Genomic DNA, 21,827 nt, shown 5'->3' on the forward strand with positions numbered 1-21,827 from the left:
TCTGCTTGGCTAGTTCGTCTAACATCGTTACAACTGAAATTAGCGTGAAGAAAGAGACACTGACACAAGTAGAAAGACGACAAGCACTCGTTCACATCAGTATAGTTTCCGCTTGCATCCGTGTCTAAATTTTAGGGCTGATTTTAATACTAAATATACGATGGCCAAAGCGCACATAAATACACAAAAACAGCGCCTCTCTCAATTACGTCTCGATTTATTTATTTTTTTTCGCTTGCACAAACGCGTTCCCGTGAGCGAGTTATGTATACATCGCGTAGACACCAACCTGCTTGCACAACGAACGGCGATTGTCTATAATACCTCTGATGCTTGCTGAAACGACCAATCTTCGTGCCTCGTTCCGGTTCCCGAGCTATATCGTGCCTTACTGAGCCGGGCCCCTGTGGCGTGCGGTCGTACGTCAGTACGGCATCTCCGCTGTCTTGTATCATGTGCTTCCGTTATGAGTTGGCCTCTTTTATACGTGAGCTTATAGTCCACCGTTTACTGTACGTACACAATGTAGTGATTGTCTCAGCCGAGATACATTGAATATTTATGAAGAAAGCTATATGATCCGCCGGTCTCATATTTCACGACGTATCTGTGTGAGTGCACTGTGTTCAGCTTATTTTGTTTTTGTTACTTTCGTTGTGCTCAGGAAGATTCGCTGTGCAATAGAGCTGTTCAGAATGCCTTTGTTCTTCTCTCTTCCTGGCAACCTGTTCTGATTTACGCGCTCTTCAGATGTCGTAGCCATTGTAGCCTGTTGAGGTGTTGTTGCTAACTGCGGCAAACGGCTTGCCGAGAGCCGCATGCACGAACAAGCCGATAGATAGTTCTAGTACACCTTTCGTTGCGCGCGTGTCCGCGTATCTGCGTTTCGCGCAACAGACATGCGTATAACGCTACATTAAAGGGGCGTGGTCATTGTGCGGCTGGTGCGTACATGTGTGTAGGAGACATCAGGTATACTTCTCTCGTCGTTCTCGCAATGTTCGTAACTACGCGAGAATCCTCGTTTTCACAGTCGAGAGATGGAGCGCTGCATACGCAGTGTCAATGAATTAGCACTAAAACTGTATAATGCCTAACTTTTGGGGTAGTGTTTTACATAAAGAGAGAGCATAATTTTCTTCCATGACATCCTGACTGCAATACAATGTGTTCATAATGTGGCACAATAACTAGCGAGTGGGCGTTGCTTCACTTGTTGAATAAACCTGGGTAAAGAGAAGCAATACAAAGTTGCCATTTAGGAAGTGACGCTTGTGCTTTGTTCGAAAGCGGCGAATTCATTGATTTCTTGGAAGTTTATGTCCTTATCGACCATGTGACAAGTTGCATGGATCGAGAGCTGGCCAGTCGTCTCTGATATCAAATGGACGAATATTGTTTTTTTTTTTTTTGTTTAACACTAAGAAAATGAACTTTTGCTCCGAGTCATCATTTGGGTTTTCGTTCCATCCTCACGGTAAAAAAAAAAAGAAAACAATGTACCCTTATCTGCTGTCAGTGCAAGGACTTTATTCTAGAAACTGTGCAAGGTGTGAATATTTGCTGAAGCTGTTGATTGAACGTTTGAGTTTGTTTGTCTGAAAGAGTACCAATTTCTTTCAGGAATAAAGTGCCTACATGAGACTATTTTCCTGTCGTAGTCTTTCTTTTTTTTTTATAAACTTACAGCCGCCATTCGCGGAGCGGTCGTGTCCTGTCATATACCACCGGAAATATGCATATCATTATGAATGCTATAGTAAAAAATCTGACTGTACGTACCGTGGAGTACCTGGGTAGGCTTGCTTAATGCTTTTCCACTGTGTGCTGCGAATACAGCTTGCGAGGATAGCGTTGTAGCTTGACACTCAACCTCGCGCACGACTGCGACACGTCAGCAGTGCACACAACGACTCATTTTTAAGGGGCCCGTAAACCGCTCCTGATTTCGAAGACGAGATAGTGGTTTCTTTCTCGTATCCACTACATACCCTTCCTGAATGCTTCATCTCCTCCTCACCCCTTATTTCTTCGTAAACTACGTGCACAATGCCAGCACCAAGTGTTGAGTCTATTAGGATTCCGTGCTTTTCGGCTGCACGCTGTTATCTCCTCTTGCGCAACCGAAAACGCACAAAACCAAGCAAAATCCATTGATCGCACATGATAGTCGTGCGAGACAAGGCAGAAAGGGCATGCGACTGCATCACAAAGCAGGGCAGGATACAATTTACAAGTGATATCTCTCGTATAGGAGAACGTTTTGTTAGGCAAGTTGGTGAACATTCATATTTGATTTTAAGGCGCAAAGGAGGACATACACAAGATAGGACCGTGTCCTATCTTGTGTATGTCCTCCTTTGCGCCTGAAAAATCAATTATGATCTCTCGTATAGACTAATCAAGAGCTTATTCTTTTCACGACGTCACGTGAACAGACCGCATGCGCCACGAATTGTGCCAAAAACACGGGAAACGCCAGGAGTGCTATCGCGGAGCGATATGTCTTATTCTGTGATATTATTATTTATTTACCACTCGCGGCTGGCAGATCCCGTTGACAACGCGGAAAAGCACGAAGCGTGAAAAGCACGAAGAGCACTGGCATCGGAAAAGGCATCGTTCCGCGATTACACCCCAGGAGGAGAGAATAACGCTGTCGTTCATTGTATTTTCAGGGGTTGTTTAGGGGCCCTTTCGATACTTGATCTTTACAAATTCAAATCCTCACTTCTAGCTTGAGCAATAGGCCTCTCCCGCGCTAAATAATATCATCTTATACATAAAAATTTCCACTATACTACACCACCATCAGGTTGCAGGCCCGCCATTGGCCAGGTCTGTCGTTACACACCACTACTGCGTCTCTGCCGTGTAATGGTGTAAGTGAGACGAGGTCTGCGACGTGCGCCCATTTGGTCTGTGTAACACCCGATAGAGAATAAGCGAGCAGTGAGCAATGACCCGAAAGCATACACGTCTGATGAAAGCGATTCTTACTAAATATCAGCACAGACTTCTGCGAAAGACCATAGCAGCTATATGACACGCCGCGCACGAATGGAGCTGCATAATATGCTTTCACAAGTACAAATATTTCGACATTTCTGAAGTATTTCTGTGACGCAGTATTTAGAACATTTGGATCGTGATCAAATAGTTAAGAGTTCGACCAGCGGGGGACAAAAGGATACTGTGGACCGAGTGAGTCATGCAGACAGAAAAAAGGAGAAGTAACCGTACGAGTAACTTGAAGGACACAGCTAATTTGAGAATACTGCCCGTGTTGCACAAGGGAAGCACACCTAAACGTCTTTGGCTGCGGTTGGTCCTGCGTTCGACTCCCACCGCCGCCGGAATCGTCTGATTTTATTTCAGTATAGTATGTGAACATTTCATTTCAACATGTTTATTTTCTCAGGTTTATTTTATTCTTTATCATATTAGTATTTTCAACATACTTATTTTATTCTGACATATTATGTGAACATTTTATTTCAGCTTATTATAATCAACACATTTTGACACCTTTTAGAGGGCGTCAAATTTTAACGGCGTATTTACTGAATCTATACAGTACGCCAAATAGAGGAGATGAGAGAAAACTTACACGTGGGTTTCTTTTTCCGAGAAGGATTATGTCCAGGCGATCAGCCCTTGGTGATGGTTCGCGTTCCAAGCGGACGTCACCGGCATTTTCGTCTGAACGGTGAAACAAAAGCAAACATAACCAAGCGCCAGTATTAACGCTCTTACGTAACCTAACGAAAAGCGTGGTTGTCATTAGCGGGTAGGATATTGGCGTTTTTAATTATCGTTTCGACGGATTCTTATGCGGCGTTTAATTACCTCGCTCAAGAACACAGCAGAATTGAGCTTTTCTGAAAAAGCCTGCGCGCACAGCTCTCTGCACATCTGTCGAAACGTTCGCATGTATCAGATTTAACCAGGAATATCTTTGTGGCAAGTTCCTGTTAAAAATTGCTTATTTTTATGATTTGCACCCCCCTATATATCTACTTGTTGGTCCTAATATAGTGTTGTCTCTTTTTCGCACGTTATGCAAATTAAGCAACGTTAGAGTGGTTATCAATGGCCACTTAAACTTACACCCTCGCAATCATGCCCAGCAAGCTTAATATCGCAGCGTACCCATGGTGTCACTAATCTTCTAGCATAAAACCACACAAATTAATATCCCACTAATCTTCACTGCTCGTGTATGCGTGCCTTTATGCACGTGGGTACATCACAGATTGATTGATTTTCATTGATTGATTTTCGTAACAGTGATTAGCACTTTGGGTGTGTACTACCTCAAAGAGCATAAATTTGAGCTCGACATGCAGCACGACACTGGCATAGTTGTTTCGCAATCCCAGCAAGCTTCTCTCGTCAAATACAGGAAAATAAATACAAACAAATAGTAACGCTAGAACAAACAATGATTCCTTCACGATGTGTATGCACGCTACCTCTTGCATATAAGCTGTGTACACAATACTCGTGATTTCGCTTGAAGCGCCTCCGTATAACTGCCAAGTGCTGCAAACAAAGCTATATAACAGCCCGCTGTAAATGACGACGAGTTTACCCAGAAAACCCATTAGAGGAAAGGTGCGCGGGGAAGGGGGGGGGGGATGGAGGGGGGAGGGGCGTCCTCGTCGGGCGCCGTAAATTGAAACAATGGAGGCACCTGTATATAAAACGTGTCACAAGCCGAGCTCAACGTCACGTATATAGTTGCGCGTTACCGTAGCAGCATGCAGCCCCAGAACGACGTGGCTCGTACGAAGATGAGACGCGACAAAAAGTCGTTCCGGAGGCTCTAAAACGACGCCCCACTCTATAGCGTGCGGCATCGCGACAGGGGACTCGGAAGAGTCGTTGCGCGATATTCTCTATTGTTCTAGACCAGTTGACACTGCGGCAGAAGTGTGCCGCTCGTGCCGCAGCCTAACTTCACGCCACCCACTTCTTGTATAGCCGTATATACACCGCGAAAAAGGCAACTGTTATTTACGGCCGACCGAAGGGACGCTGTATATATGCTTACTCGGGATGCGGGGGCGGTGCGGAAGAGCTTCTCGCGTGCGGGAGACGCTTGCCGGAGACACGCATTAGCCGTAAAGCAGCGACTCTCGCGCGTACGCGAAGAGCTCGTACAATTGCGAGATGATATAGCGGAGGCGAATGCGTAAGATCTACGAGCGAAAGTTTTTGTTGTTCGCCTAACAATATAGTAACGAAGCGATTGTTTGAAATTAACTCGCAACTCGTAAAGACATTCAGGTGCTAAGAGGAGATGCCATTGTAGAAATGGAGGTGGTGTCTCACGTTTCTTCACAGAGAGCTGCGAAGGGTGTCTTGTTTACCGAGTCTTCATGTTTTGATCGTCTCAAGTTGCACATGTTCCGAATGGTACGCTCAGACATTCGAACTTTTTTGCTGCTGAGAAGAATACAGTCAATGTACGGCGTACTGAAGAAAGAAAAAATATGGAACTTTTAGTGAATTGGTAAAATTAATAAAAAAACTCAAGCACTCCGTAAACGCAGCCCACTGCTATGAATGCACTTAGAGACCGATTAACATGTGTTATTTAGGAAACCTGGGAGGCTGAACTTAGCGTATTAGTTAAAACCAGTGCTGGGCAGTATCGAAGATACATGTATCTTAGATACTATTTTAGATACTCTATGGATATCTTGTATCTGTATCGCGATACGTCTCGAAAGGCGAGTATCTGTATCTGTATTTCCGATACATTCGATAATGTATCGTGTATCTTAAGATACAAGATACTTCTATCGCAACACAACCGTGCGAAACAATAATCGCTGGCCAAGCTCCGCTTCTCAAGCTGGTGTGTCACTAAGCCGTCTGAATAAGTTTAAGGGCAGTGGCGTTATCTTATTTTTACGCCAGAGTCATCCAGTGAGGCTAGAAAAAAGACAAGCACGCGGACGTCTACGCCCAGCCACGCACCTTTTGTTTTCTCGATTTCTTTTCTTTTTAGTTGCGCCAATGCCGTGACACTTGCTCTTAACCACTGTCCTGCGCCGCGTACTCCAATGCGTGTGGCGTCTATTGCGAAAATTGTGATGTTGCTATAGTGTTGTTATTGAAGATTATCTTGCGTCTTGCTCCGCAACGAAATGCGATGCGTGCAAGAATGGGGTTGCTTTGCGTCGTGTGGATTTTACATATCAGCGATTTGAAGGATCCCGTTGATGTAAGTTTGACTTGCATGCAATGAATTAACTTATATGCAAATAAGATTTTAAAAACTTTAGCACCACTGATACTGATGTTAGATCTAATAGAGAAGCGTTTACCTAACAGAAAATGTCTTGGCGTACCGTATTTTTCACTTCCATCTACATTTATTCAAAGAATTTATGAAATCATAATTTGTTTATTAGCACAAGTGCTTTCTTAGCTTTCATTTTGCATCACATACATTACCTAGGTCTCTGCACTGTTTTTCTGGTCTGGTCACTGCAATATGTATTTTGTAACGCGCTCCGAAAATAAGATTTCTGCTTTATTCTTCTGTCTGCTTTATTTCTACTACTGTTTACACATTTAGACGTTGCCAATGCGATTTTGAAAACAAATATATTATTATGTGGGCATGCCTTGAGTATACAGTAGAAAATATTCCGCTTACCGCTTAATAAAATAGCGAAATTGAGCTTGCATTATAATAATGGAAATCATTAGGAGCCATCTTAAAGATTTTAGGAAGGGGTTCGAGAAACGTTGTTTTACTGAATGCTTCGTTTTACTCATGAGCGTCCCAACGAGCTGTTTCAGGCAATTTTCCGTAGGCACTGAATTTTCTATTGTCTCAAAAGGCAAGTCTACGATACGTCATGCTCATAGCTATTAAGAGCGCCGTCTGTATTGTGTTTCTGTACTCATTCAATGTGAATGTTTGGTACAAAACCACCTCTCTATTTTACTTATACTTTTTTCCCTGTTTTAGGCAGTCTTAGATATCTTTCCTATTACTAATCGCCACGTAATGGGAGCTATAAGCGGCAATAGTGTGAATAGCGGCGATGTCCTGCGACGCTTTGTGCAACTATACAATACGTCTGAGACGTTTCTGTGTTGCACATGTTCTCTCATTGAAGAAAAATTGCTAAAAGATTGCAGGTTACTGAGCATATCAACAAAGAATCCCTTACGCCAGCAGCTAAGTAGAATCATGGAAATTCATTGCAGTTTTACGTCATCTACGTATACACCAGGGGTCTCAAACTCAGCTTATAGCCGGCGGGCCACAGTCACGAAATTTAGCTCCAAGGACCGGGACAGTGAAGATGGTGGGGTCGGAGAGAGGCACAGAATGACATTGCCATTTCAAAAGGAAGCCTTTCCCATATCTCATGTATAAGTCATTTCTGAAGGGGATTTGGACTCAGGATTCGAGAAACATTGAGACGATGTACACAACGAGTGAAATCTGGACGGGGATTGAAATGTAATTTTTGTTCCACGGTTATGTTTCAGCATATGGTGACCACATGTTCCTCACGAAAGAAATGCCTCAGGTCTGTGTAGCTCATGAACGTACTTATTTAGAAAATAAAAAAAAACAATGGGACGGAGACGGTCATGTGTGCCGGCCGGGCCGCTAGCGAACGGTATCAAATCCCGTATACACCATGCGCTCCCCCTCCTCCTCCCCTCCCCCCCCCTCCCCCCCAAAAAAAAAGTCGCTACCAGCGTTGTTGCTGCTGTACGCCTGTTCGGATATACGGTATTGTGCAAACCTTCTTTTACGGAAAAGGTAAAAGTCCACACCGGTATTTGCGCCGTCGGGCAAAGGCTTGTTATTGAAGTTATTGTGATTATATGGCAACCCGCTAGCTGGTCGGCAAGCTGAGCAGCGACTCCCATCAAATGCAAAAATGACAAGCAAGAACTGCTGTCAGCGAAATGTATGAAGTGTTGTCCTGTGAAGAAGCTAAAACGAGCTCCAATAAGTTGTTTTAGAAGGAAACTAATTCACTTTGAGCAAGAAGGGCAACAGTTTTGAGATAACAGACATTTCATTCAAGTGAAGCAAAATAGGTCACAGTTAAGAAATTTTCGAGCAGACATTTTCGTGTATAGGCGTTTGCTGCTACATTATATGGATCTAGAATAACAAATTTGAGAATGTATCGAAGTATCTTAAGATACAATTGCCAAGTATCGTATCGGATACAATTATTGAGGCAGTATCTTGTATCTGTATCTCCAATACTTTTTGCCTGAGTATCTTGTATCGTATCGCGATACAATTTCAAAGTATCTTTGCCCAGCCCTGGTTAAAACCAATGTTGCTGTACAGTAGAATCATGTCCTCTTAATGTGGCTTTTCTTGCAATACGAATGCTCGCAACGTGACACGAACATAAGAAAGCACCGAAGCTATAACTGATGAACAACTCTTTTACCTTGCGCGCTTTATACAGATGAAGTATACAACTGTCGAAAACCTCCGCTTCAACACCGCGTCTCATAGTCTTCGATGCTGAGGGCAAGTGTGTTCTGCAAGTATCATTGGATATATAACGTCTGAGGCTTATGTAGGTTATCGAACAGTAGCCTATATACGGAAGTACGCATGGCAGTAATTTGTTGATATACGCTGTGCAGTCTGTTCTTCAACTCTGCATCAAGTTCTATGTACGTGAAAAATGAAACGCAATTATAAACCGGCTTACCTAAGGGAATCACAGAATAAATTAGCAAAAAGTCAGACTCGCAGATCAGGTTAATAGGAATATTAAAGAGATGAAATCGGAAACGAAGTAAGTGGACGTGTGACAAGCGGGTCGCGGAGTGTCACTGGTTGACATGTTGTGACATGACGTCACACTCGTTACAAAGTTTCGAATTTCCGGTAGTATTTCAGGGATGCACGAATTAAGTATTAATTTAAACATACCGGTGATATGCTACTCGTCCTCGAAAGGCTCGATTCCCTTTTCTTTTTCTCACACGTGTTTAGGTACGCCTGATGATTTAGGTGTTCAAGCTTGCGGAACCTGCAGCGCTTCTTCTTTTTCTTAGTACTCAATTTGTCATTAATTACTTTATAGCTCAGTACGGGGTTTTGGGCGAAGAGTGTCAGTGAGCAATACCATAGGTCCTCTGCTACCTTTCTGCCCCTTTGGGAACCATAGGGCAGCTAATGCATGCATAATATTTGAGCATCGACGAGGCTAATTGATTTGCCCGGCGTTGGAACGGGTCGCTACGTGCTAGTTCACTCCCCGAAAGGCCAAGATAAAGTTATTCTATTCCACTGCATTTAAGATGATCGCTTGGGAAAACCCGCTACGCGTTCAGTAATCGATATTGAGGCTCTGTTCAGCTGCATTTTATAGTCTGGCGACGCACGGTTTTAGCTGCTCAGTATTTTACATTCAGAACTAAGTGTTATGTTAAGTAAATTTGTTCCGTACTATCATTGAAAAAATAGAGGCGGCGCTGTACTAAACATCGATTCTTTCAAGGGCGCGTTTCGCTGGCTACACTCTTTATTAGATCCGTGGTTAAGGGCTGGATATAGCCAGGAAACCAGACGAAAACGGTCTAGTTTCCTTGCTATAGCTAGAACTTTAATCAAGACATGATTTAGAGTGTATAGAAGATGTCCCTCACCTTCGCAGGTGTTTTCTTTATTCTAGCCGCTTATCGTCTGTTTAGATTGAAAGAGGGAGAGGATGATAAGGAGATACAAGTTTGATATTTTGTATTCACACCTTTTACGGGTGATAGATAGACAAATGGGGTTCAGAAAGAAAAGGAAAGAAGATATAGAAAAACAACAACAAATTTTTGTAAGTCTATAGGCCTTCGCATAGTCCGGTGGATTACGAAGACCATAATATCACATTCACGAGCATGTTTATGGAATGGCGAGTCCCCTATACGTGAAAATTTTGCTCATCATCGCTTTTGCCAAATCTTAATCTGAAAACCCTCAGATATGATAATTAAAGTAGGATGAAATGTTTGCGATTGGACTAGTTGCCGATTAAAAGATCAGCTTCGAGAAGGTTAGCGTAACAGTGCACTGTTTACTTTTTCATATTTAATATGTCATCCCTTGTCAAATTCACTATATGCATATTCTGGAAAAGATGACGATGAAAACTGTCCACATATCAATCAATCAATCAATTGAAGAAAAAAAAAAGCACAATGTTCCAATGAATATTTAGAGTGCCCGTCGTTCGTGCTGTGGCTCAGCAGCCACTTATACTGAACCGCAAACCGACAGTAGCGTAGGTTTCACCCTAGAAGTTCTGGTATGAAACATGATTTCTAGTCTAGGCAAAAACTTATCTGCAACTGGCTGAGGGAGCTAAGTGATCTAGCAACCACTCTGGCAGGCCTGAAGCGGGTAACATTTTTCTCGCTGTGCTCGAAGCATCGTTCACAGTGACTGCGATAACGCACGCTACTCTACGTGTGGTATACTCATTCAACAGTGCGTCAGATTCCAAACATCTTGCATGCTGAAGTAAACCACGACTGTTCGTGTCATCAAAGGCAGCGCAGTTGGATTACGCCTCTTCGCCTCGCCGTTTCGGTGACAGGCACAGTCGCTGGTGTCAACGACCATTCGCCGTTCCTGGATCCAGTTCCGTTGAAAGCCGCGGAGGGTGTCAGCTGCTGCGAGAAGGCTCCGTCGGTCGAGTGAGCTGGGCAACCCCGTTCCAGATTTTTCGCCGCGGCTTCGGCAACGAGGTCCAGCCTGCGCAGCAAAGAACCGCAAAGTGACGACGACAATCAGCACGAAAGGTGAGCACACGCTTGAAGGCATCCGGTTCTGTATCGTAATGTCTTTATTACAAACCTTAATTTTTAGTCATTAAATATCGTAAACTTAGTATATTAATATTTCTCTTCACCTCGCCTGATCTCCTCGAGTTACCCTTGGTTGCGAGGCGTCGAGGAGAAATGAAGTGGTTAAGATTAACACGCGACAAGCCAAGTTACGTGTCAGTCGAACACTTGCTATGCGCACAGGCGACGTGGGTACGACTTTAGAAGTTCAGTTAATTATATACGACAGCATAACGAGAACCTACGCAAGAAACGCTTATCTGTCTCGCTTTTTAAACGCGGCCTCTCATGAAGCAACTTCATCTGGATCCCAGCGGCGCTAAAAGTACGCCGATATCTAAGCGACCCAATATTTCATTATATCCATCGCGAGAGGCGTGAGCGTCCGCTACGCCGTACAATTAAACACGGTGTACGAGAACATTTGAGATTAGACGCTTTCCACGCCATTAGGGTTCTGTCTATAGTCGCAGCGAACGCTCAAGGTAAGGCGAGCCGATAAGTCGCCAGAGTGAATATAGGGGCGTACTTGAAGGATAAAAAGATACAAAAAATGTTAGTAGAAAAAAAAAATTACACGGCCCCCGAGTGTATATAGGGACGTACTTGAAGAATAAAAAGATACAAAAAATGTTAGTAGAAAAAAAAATTACACGGCCCCCGAACCATTCCTGTCCTAACGTCTTGCATGAGCTGTTCTGCGGGCGCCAAATTTGCATAGGCGAACGCCGATCGCACCTGTCTCTGCGGGCGTTATCGGAAGGGCGACGCCGACGGAGCTTGTCGGAGCCGTAAACATGGATGTCGCACGGGAAACACTCTCCTACCAAGCGGCGACGGCGCATGCGTGTACGACGAGTTGAGTGCGGATTATGAAGCGGTAAAGAAGTGCCTCGATATAGCGACATTCGAAGTGGAGCGCGCAGGCGCGTGGGGCGAATGGTGTTTTCACGACGGTACAAAAAAAAAAAAATGGACTGTTTTTTGTCAGACCATTTAAACTATAAGCTGGTCATTAGTTTATATCATTGAGATCTTATGGAACGTCTCAGAAGACGTTTCTTTGTCCTCACAGAAGGACGATTGGTAGTACTATACGAGCTAAAAGGATAACCTGGATATGACGTCACACACGCACACACACACACACACACGCACACACGCGCACACACGCACACACACACACACACACACGCACACACGCACACACACGCACACACACACACAACGCACGCACGCACGCACACACACAACGCACGCACGCACACACACAACGCACGCACGCACGCACACTGGAAGGAGTGGGAAGGGGAGTATTCCTGTTGTATTCGGCCATACGAGGCTTTCAAGGCGATAGCATTAGATGTCTCATAAAACGCGATAATTGACCATCGGCGTCAACACGAGTGATGCAAACAATCATCATTACGTGATGACGCCAGTATATGACGTCATCATGACGTCACATTTGCCATATTTGTGACGCCATCGTTACGTCACTATGACGCCACATAACGTGACATCGCATGACGTCGTCGCTTGATCAAAGGTGGGCCGATCACGCAAGCGGTGAAAAACCAGATGAGGTGCGGAAGGCTTGCAATGCTTCCGATCCTGGAGCCAATGCAAAACCACGTTGGTGACAGGAATCTTTGAGAGAGGAGCGGGAGAGGATCAGTACATCTGTTGAGGAGAAAAAGCTGATGTCTTTCGCCTTGCAGTCGCCTTAGGCGAATGCGTAAGAGACTCTTGTGTGTTTTTTCTGTCGTTTCAGTACAGTATAGTTTTCTCGATCAAGGCACCACGCAAATATTTCCTTGTTCACATGTATAAATGCGTGATAAATCTCTCCAAGTAAATAGTATCGTCTAGTTTTCGTCAACGGCGTTCGTCGTAATAATAATCAGCACGGCTTTGAGGAGGTTCGATCATTCGGTCAGTTACCAACCTGTCAATTGATTTACTACTTTACGCAATGCGGTTTTCACATACGCCATGTAACTAGCAGAAGCTACCGGTTTGCACTATAGTAACTGTTTAATTACGAGCGAGACGATGTCGTACGAATGGCTCCTTTGGCGTTTAGTGCGGATTACAGCTTTATGTACAAGGAATCGAAGACAAAGGTGATACAGTGTGTATATTATTTCTTCCTGTATACCTTGTCTGCAACGTTCTAGGTGACCCGTACAGATGCAATTGAATACTTCTCTTTGTAACTTTAACGTGCCACGTGGCATATTGTCAACCAAAAGGCAGCCTCGTGTACTCGCTTTACAAATTGGTCTGTGTTTTACATGTACGGGTATGTTACGACACTAAAAGCGCATCCTCTACTTAGATACGACAGTTAGGGTCTACGAGCGTCATCTTAGCGTACATACATGTAGCAGCAACTCGATGTGAATGTACAAAGTACCCATCTGCATGATATAGCGGCGGTAAAGTGCTTTTTCTTGTAAAAATACAGGCATGAGCATGTACCATCGTGTTGTTAGTGGCGACGGTGGCTGTATATTATACGACCTAGATTTCATACCATCTCGCTCTCAGACAGCACTCAAGATGGGACTGACGTAACTTTTTGCGAAAGCTGACGGAAACAATATGAACAAGCCACGTATACACGGTTGATCATACAGTTGACTATATTATAGGGAGTGTGTATTTTGCATAGTTGTTTCGGGGGGAACCATAACAATAATTGGAGGCGACACGCACAAGGCAGAAGATTCAGAGTGAGAAATAAATAGAAAGATCATTGTCGACTTTACTACCCTATATGTGGAGAGGGAAATGAGTGCAGGAGAGACCGCTCGGGCATTTTCCGTTAGCGAGCATGGTGCAGGTTCAATTAAGTCTGTCGCCTTCAAGGACTGCATGTAGGAAGGTGAACAGGAGATAGAAAAAAGGGAGGGACGTTAACCGGTTTAGAATAACCGGTATCCTACCCTGCTCTGGGAAAAGGGATGGCAATGTTTGAAAGTTAAAGCAGTAGAGAAAGAGGGAGAGGGGGAGCACACACCCCGTCGCAGTCAATAAGTATTGTGCGGTGTAGGGCATAACTTTCAGTCTACGGCCACTCGTACAAGCCGGGGTCCTGAAATATTTCAGTAATGCCTTTGTCGCCTTCATCCTCGATGACTTTTCATGATGACATTCCAGGATGGTTGCTAGCGACTGCAGAACTCTTATGCCTATTAGGGATGATGGCTTGCAGTGGGATGCCGCAGGTTCCCAGAATCTTTTACCATGTGAAATATGTATCATGGCATTAAGAGGCGAATGATGGCCTATACAGCAGGCTAGCGCGACTGTATTGTCCTCGCGGAAGAGGGAAAGGACGAGGAGGAGGGAGGATGGGGATAGCGGTCTTCGTCGCAAGAGACAGAGAAGCAGCTCGGCACCTGAGATATCGCACGCGACGTGTCCACCACTCACTACGGGCACACTTTCCGGCGTCTGTGTGTGTCTGTGTGCCCCATGGGAATGGTGCGGGACCTCTTCTCACGACGGAGCGCGGGTATTTCACACGCGACCGCTTACACGGCCATACATCACGGAGGCGTGCTTCCATACTGCGCCCCGCGCGCTCGCGTTATCTTTTCGCTTCCTCGCCAGCGCGATCTCTCCGTCGGCGATGAGGAAGGAAGGGTGGATCCTCGATGGAAGAAAACGTAGTGTGCCCCGAAATCTCCGTGTATATACATACGTATCTCGTGTCGCGCCTCTGGCGGAGCTGCCGCCCGCTGCATCTGCCGTGTTTCATCGAATGTAGCCCGCTCGTTTTTCTTTATCATTAAAAATAAAAGAAAGGAGAAGAAACCGGAAAACATGAGTTATGAAATGCGAAATTTCTACGTTGCCTTAGATTCGAAGAGTTCATTAAAAGCTGTCGGGACTAGGACAACAAAATATATTTTGTTGTCCTAGTCCCGACAGCTTTTGTCCTAGTCCCGCTAAGGCCAGCGGCAAAAGACCAGCACTGTACCGAATAATATATGCGCAGCCACGCAATAAACAGCTATAGCAATGAATGCAAAGCATGCAGTTGTTGACACGGTATAGCTGCTATTTTAATGCCCGCTTTCGGAGACACCAGCACCAAGCATGCGACGTGTACACAGTACATCGTGCCCGCGGCAATAAATGTCATTTACTGTTGTTGTGGCTATTATTATTTTAATGGTAGTTCTCGTTAGTATTTATGATGTTCGTTGCATCGCTCGCATTCGAGGAAACCTTTTCTTTTTTTCTTCTCTCCGTGCGAATCCTGGGAGTGAGTTTGTGAATGGAATCCTGTCTATAGTCGAGTAAATACGATAAGCGCGAGCGAGCAGGTGGAGGGTGTAGGTCGATGCTGCGACGCCAACACCGCACAAAACAAGAAGGCGAGATGATCAGGTAATACAGCCAAGATGAGGGCGAGCACGTGTACATGTGTCGCAGCGTAGCCTCGCGTGCTTCTTTACCGCGCTGCCGCGTACACACACACGCACACACCGAGAACGACACACGCAAAATCGTGTTTTCCTTTCTTGTTTTACTTCGCTTTTTTCACGAAAGCGCAAATAGATTCCGATTCCTGCTTTACGTACGTGTGTTACTTGCTTCGCCTTCACGCTTCGACTGCGCTCGGCTCTCGTGTGGGCGGTGGTGGCGGCGGCGGCGAGCAATAAAATAATTCCGGCGACGGGCGACGACAAAATGGCCAATTTGCAAGTCAATTTGTCGCCGCGGCGGGTCGCGCGAGAGGACACGAAAACGACGCGTTATTTCTTGCAAATCGCGCGTTCCCGCTGCGTGCGTGTCAGCTATGCAGAGGCGAAAGACTCGTACATACACATATATATATTAGCGGCGTGGCGTAATCGTCGATGTGAGAGCGGGCTTTGCGTGTACTATGTATGCTGGCAGCGTTTCGCGCGCGCACTCTCGTGTAAGCTGGAGAACGGAATAGGGTGTATACACCCCGTGTATGTACACCCGCACGACGACACTTATCAGATAGGGCGCATATATGTACGCGAGAAGAAGCGATCGCCCTGTACGCCGAGGCGAAGGGCGATATCTCTTCGCACACGCATTTTCGAGTGCTGGCATAAAGGAATCGCCCCCACAGCACGTGTAGGCAACGTAACGTTTTAGACTTTATATTTCTTTTTCCTCGTCACTAAAAGCCGATTTGGCTCGAGTCCTGGCTGATAAGCAGCAATTGGTCGAAGTTTCCTTCCCCCCCCCCCCCCTTATCTCAGTTTTCCTACACATAATCGAACCATCTCGTATAATACTTTGTTCTATGCGCCCCCCCCCCCCCCCCCCCCGCCGCTGTAATCGCTGAAATAGGTACGCGAAGAAATATTCCATTTTGTCGAAATAGGCCGTTTAATGCGAGATTATGGGATGTGGAACTGCCAGCCAATATATGTCGTTCGCTGTCGCAAACATGGCGGCTTCCGACTTTGGCACAGATTTCGCGTCCGATGTACACATGTGGGTGACACGATTCGCGGCGGATACGGCCCGTGTATGTGTATACGCGTACAAAGAGCTTTTCGCGCCTCGTGACTTAAAGCTTCGTGTCTTAAAGCGTCTTCGAATCAAATCAGACGGCCTTTTACGTTATCTGTACGATCTGGCATGAAGGGAAGAACACTCGGGCTGATCGCGGTTACGTCGCAGATGCCGTAACGAACTTGGGAAATTCATAGCAGGGACATACATTTCGCAGCCAAAGAAACCTCAGCACCTCTCTCGTGCATGACATAGAGGTTTTCTTTTTAATCTAATACCGAGGGATTATATCTTCTTGCGAAACATTGCAGACAAGGATCGAAGCCTGAGCTATATACGGAGAAACTTGATCCTGCTTTTCTTATCAAAATTCATATGCCGTTATAAACTGACATTGCAAAACAATGTTCACAAACTTGATCGGGATTTGCGTGCGCCGAGCATGCATGACCAAATCGTTTCCCTGAAGAGATGACTCTTTCAAGGGAACTCTCGCACGAAGTACGTGCCGCGTGTTGGCTTAGATCGAATCTTGAAGGTATGACGCCAGATTTGCATGCTGTTATCTATGGAGTCGATGGGGAAGTCCTCGCCGGCACTATACAGTTGTAATAAATGCGACAATAAAGGCGAAGATAAAGAAGTGCTGTTGCACCCTAAATTATTATCACTCATGCACTTAAAGAACCGGTTTCAGGATAACCTTGCGTAGTGCAAAGACATAACAGCCACAGGCGCTTCTGTAAATGGCGCTTTTCCTAGACGGGTCGTTCTCTTTGAGACGGCCAGATTCCATTTCTGCCTTTGAAGCTTGGCAATGAGTCTAGTACTGTGTAAACTCCCTAGCACTCTGCTCTCTGCACGGTTATTAAAACAGATTCTCTTTCTCTATCCATTTCAATTACAGCTTCATCTAATTCACCAGCCCTAACTACGGTCCTAACATTAGTTCCTCTGCAGCTGAATTCTAAAAAAAAAATGTTGTAAGTACCATGTCACTGTGGATTACACTGAAATGAAATGGCCGATTGATTAGCTCGAGCATCGCTAAATGGGCTGATAACTTCGGTTCTTCCGATAGTGACATGCATAACAGTGACTGGGTATTACAATTTTTCAGTTCGTAGAGATGTCGTTAAAACAAAGCAATGTACCTGACTGAGAACGTCAAGGTAACTTAACACGTACCTCTCACACTGCTGCTCGTTATGTCCTACAAGATGTCTGGTTCCCGATTGCATAACTTAATGCATTACCAAGTGTGCAGCAAGCCTTGACATTCAAGTGTTGCAGAGAGGGGAACATGCTGCGGATTTTTTTATATGTCTCCGGTATAAATTCGTAAAATATATTTCTCGAAATTACACTTACTAAGCTTGGCCTAAACTCAACATAAGGAATAGATCTCACTTTCGCAGCCTCGGTGCCGCCGAGCTTTAGGCAAAGCGACGTTTTCTGACGATGCTTGTGGTTTTTTATACATGATACCAACAAATTAATGCTGGGTGCCAACGGATGGAAGCACATCGCGCTTAGAGGTTGCATGAACAGAAATAAGGGTCTCAGATAGGCTGGTCAGCCTCTCTGAGGTCCAGATACCATTTCAGAAACCCTCTTTGTCCGCCACTTTAATTACTAATTTGATACGTCTTTTAGTGTTGAGCTATTTTTCTGTAAAATCCTAGCATCGCTATACTAAATATTTACGCTTACCTTATCTGTTAACCTGTCCCTTGTGATTTCACAAAGGCACAATGTTAGCAGTTCCCTCCTTCACTTTCTTTTTTTTTTAATTTTTAGGCATTGCGTAATATTTTGAGAGAGTAACTAAAAGATCAGCTGCCCAATTCTGGGTCAGTCCCCCAGTGTCGGTACGAGCCACCTTGAAGGCTGGTCATCACCTGTTCAGCAGCAACAGTCATAATTGGAAATGATTGCAAATTAAGTACTATATAGCCCGTACTAGAGTACTGATGTTTGAATGCGTAATCAACAACCTTTCTACAGACAGCCTCATACGAGGAATACACATTTTTTGCCCTCTTAGTGAAAAATTGCTTCTCCTTCTAGAACTGCGACACTACAAAAGCCTTATGTGTACGCGTACGTTTGCGATGCAAAACTCTTCAGAATTAATACTGTAAACTGTATTAGTTGGATGTGAAACGTGGTATATGGAGTATAAAACAGCGGTAGCAAATGTGTACAAACAAATGAAGTTTACGACAGAAAATTGCTGTGTCGTTAAGAGGTGCTACGTAATCCTCAACGAGAGCCGACGAAATGGTGAATCAGGCAATTCGTACGGAGCGATATGACACGTGTCCAGAAATAGCAGCCCATCACAGATCAACATTCAAACTGTTATTGAACTGCGAGGTTCGCCGCTATGTTCAAGCCTATCAGCAGTGGCCGTCCAGGCACTATACCTAAATACTATATGCATCTGAGACAGAGGTCAGATGCCCACCGCCTGTCTCCACCAAGTCGCGACTCGGCAGCAGCAGTGACGTTGCTAAGCCGGTCTGGTCGGCGGCTGCGCTAGCGGGGCGAGGCGATGCCGCGACGGTTAGCTATAGCGGAGCACTCGCGGAAGAGAACGAGCCTGCGCGGCCGTAGATCGTTGGCGCGCCGGCTTAGCGTCCATTCGTATGCGACGCGGTGTCCGGGCGCCGTTTCATTTCCGATCGTTCGCATTCGCGGCACGCCGGCTGTGCCGCCAGACCCCCTTCTTCCTCCCTTTCGCCCCGCGTCGACGTCCTCCTAGTCGCGGAGTACCCGTAATGGCCACGGCTCAATTTTCCAGCCTTATAGCCGGCGACCTCGCACGCCCGGCTTTCTGTTGAGCGTGCGTATAGCGCCATTAGAAGACCTGCCGGCCGCAGCCTGTTATAAGGGACCCGACAACGACGTTGGGTGATGACATCGCTACGTATGATACCGTGGCTGGCGAGCGTTCTCATTTTAATGTCTCTATGCGTACTTTCGCGGCGCGTACGAACTACACATGAAGGCGTGTCGTATTGCACAAGACCTGGCAGCTTTTAGAGTGTGGAAATATTAGGCGAGGCATGGATTGCTTCTGAGAAGCATTTTGCGCTTTAGTGGGGAAACAAGCTACGGTAGATGGAGAAAAGTAATGTCTATTAGGCTTGCAATAACGGAGAAAGGAATAATTCACTGAGTGAACAGATACTTGGTGAGTGTTACCGTGCCACTTTTTAATGAAGTCACCGATTTGAACGTCAACATTGGTTTGTTTATTTAGTAATTGAGGAAGCCCATGCTGCACTAGAAGACAGACTTGATATTCAACAACGACAAACATTTAAATCGCGGTAATGAGACTGAGTGTGGTAATGTTCATTCATGTGTTTGTCTAGTTTTGTGACTTTTGCATATTTGCGTCGACATCTATCATGTATGAGGAGTAGCCGGTGCCCCTAATAGGCACCATCCTTATGTTAAAGACTTATTTAGAAAATAGAACAATACCGAAAAAGGTAGCCGACATTAGCCGACACAACTAGAAAGCTATGATGTCAAGCTGATGTCATCCAAATAATTTTTTTAAGTTTCTCAGTTCATTATTTCTTTGAAATACAAAGGTACGTGTTTAGTAGCGTGCAGACGAGGGCCCCAAAGTCGAGTGACTGCAGTGGGACCCTCGGTTAACAATAATGTTGAAATCATTACAGCATGTTAAAGTTACACAATCCAAACGTGAGTGAACAGTGAACATACTAGTAAAAAACACACATTCAATGCAATACGATTACATAAGAACTAGTTGTACATGTAAATTATACATGAACTAGTTATACATGTACAGGCCGAAAACTATGATTGAAGAAGTTATAATAGTTTAATATGGTAGCCCTCTACGGTGCTGTGATCGCATTAGCCACGCTTTTTTTTTTTTCATTCACAAATTTAATATGTGGAAAAGATGTCAGAAAGGGAGACAGACATTGAGAAGTTAATGGCGCCTCTGGAGGATATAGTCTATGGCGACAGAAGATATATATCAGCTGGTTCCATGTCCCTTGTGCAGCCTTGTCACGTAAGATATTCATCATGCGTAAGTAGTGAAATGTCAGGACATATGTCAGAAAGCAAGAAGGCGTCACGCTTAAAGCTTGCTGCACTCCATATATTTTAGCTTTTCTCGGTCCCCCTTGCGAAGTAATGAGAATGCGTCAGCTTAAAAAAATAACGCGTGATCTGAAGGTATACAGGTAATGCTTGAGAGGACATAAAGTCTAGCCGGCGCTGTTAGGAGAGATCATAAAATTATGTCAAGGGGTGGAAGTGGAGGACAAAATTTATTCTAAATTTATGCAATTATTAATTTTTTATTATTTATTTATTTATTACATATTGGAGACCACAATTCGATCCTTGCAGGAAGGGCACCCATATTGCGTACAAAAAAAGAAATCCAATACCAAAATATCAATGCTGATTGTACAAATAATACAGAAGTTTTCAAACACAACAGATAGCACGAGTGACGTACTGATTCAAGAATGTTCATTAATTACATGCCTGGAGTTCCACTCCGACACTGTCCTAGGGAACAAGGAATATTTATAACTCATGACGTGTACGCCTTGTCAATAGGGGGGTTACATACAACGCGGGGTATAGGGATAATTCACGAATAATTAATGACTGTAGGAAATTGAGGCGAAGCATCGCTTACGTGCTTCAAGGAGGGGAATGTTATTAAGGCAAAAGCGTTAGATGCCTCATCAAACGCGAAATTTGACCAGCGTCCCGCAGCATCGGCGCAAACATGAGCAATGCCAAAAATCGTCATCACGTGGTGACGTCACAGATCACCAAAATTTGTGCTGCCATCTGTCGGAGGTTTCACGTAGCTACCGATTCGGCGCCGTGTTGTAGGCTTGTGTCCTAATCGTATTCTTGTCGCTGCTGTAACTTCTTGTTGTAGCTGCTTTGATAGTGGGAAATCGGGGCATAAAAAAAATTACAGCATATCCATGGGTGAATGATGAAGAGCTTGGGCGAAGCTCCTGAAGCAATCATGGTTACACCGTGAAATGTTCAGTGGTTTTGCCCAGCAGTACTCAAAGCGATACGCCGCTTTGATTACTGCTGCGCTCGCTTGGCGGCAGCCTCCCGAGCTCGCACCTCGGGATCCTGCCGACGAGCACGAGACGCAGCGGCCTTCCGCACCCGGCGCTCCTCGTCGTCCATGGTCCGCCAAGCAGCACGATCCGGCAAGCGCACTCCTACACGTACGGCGACGATCAAGGAGAATGAGAGATAACGGGCGCAGCAGCCAATCTGAGAGCAGCGGCACCTATAACGCCATCTAGCGTGCAGGGTGCCGCTGCTTTTTTTTCTTTTTTTTGCACACATATTGCACACATCTCTATGGGACAGCGCCATCTAGTATATCGTCACCCAACTGCAGTTTGCATGCATCA

This window comes from Rhipicephalus sanguineus, chromosome 5 (genome assembly GCF_013339695.2).
Source record: "Rhipicephalus sanguineus isolate Rsan-2018 chromosome 5, BIME_Rsan_1.4, whole genome shotgun sequence".
Classification (NCBI taxonomy): Eukaryota; Metazoa; Arthropoda; class Arachnida; order Ixodida; family Ixodidae; genus Rhipicephalus; species Rhipicephalus sanguineus.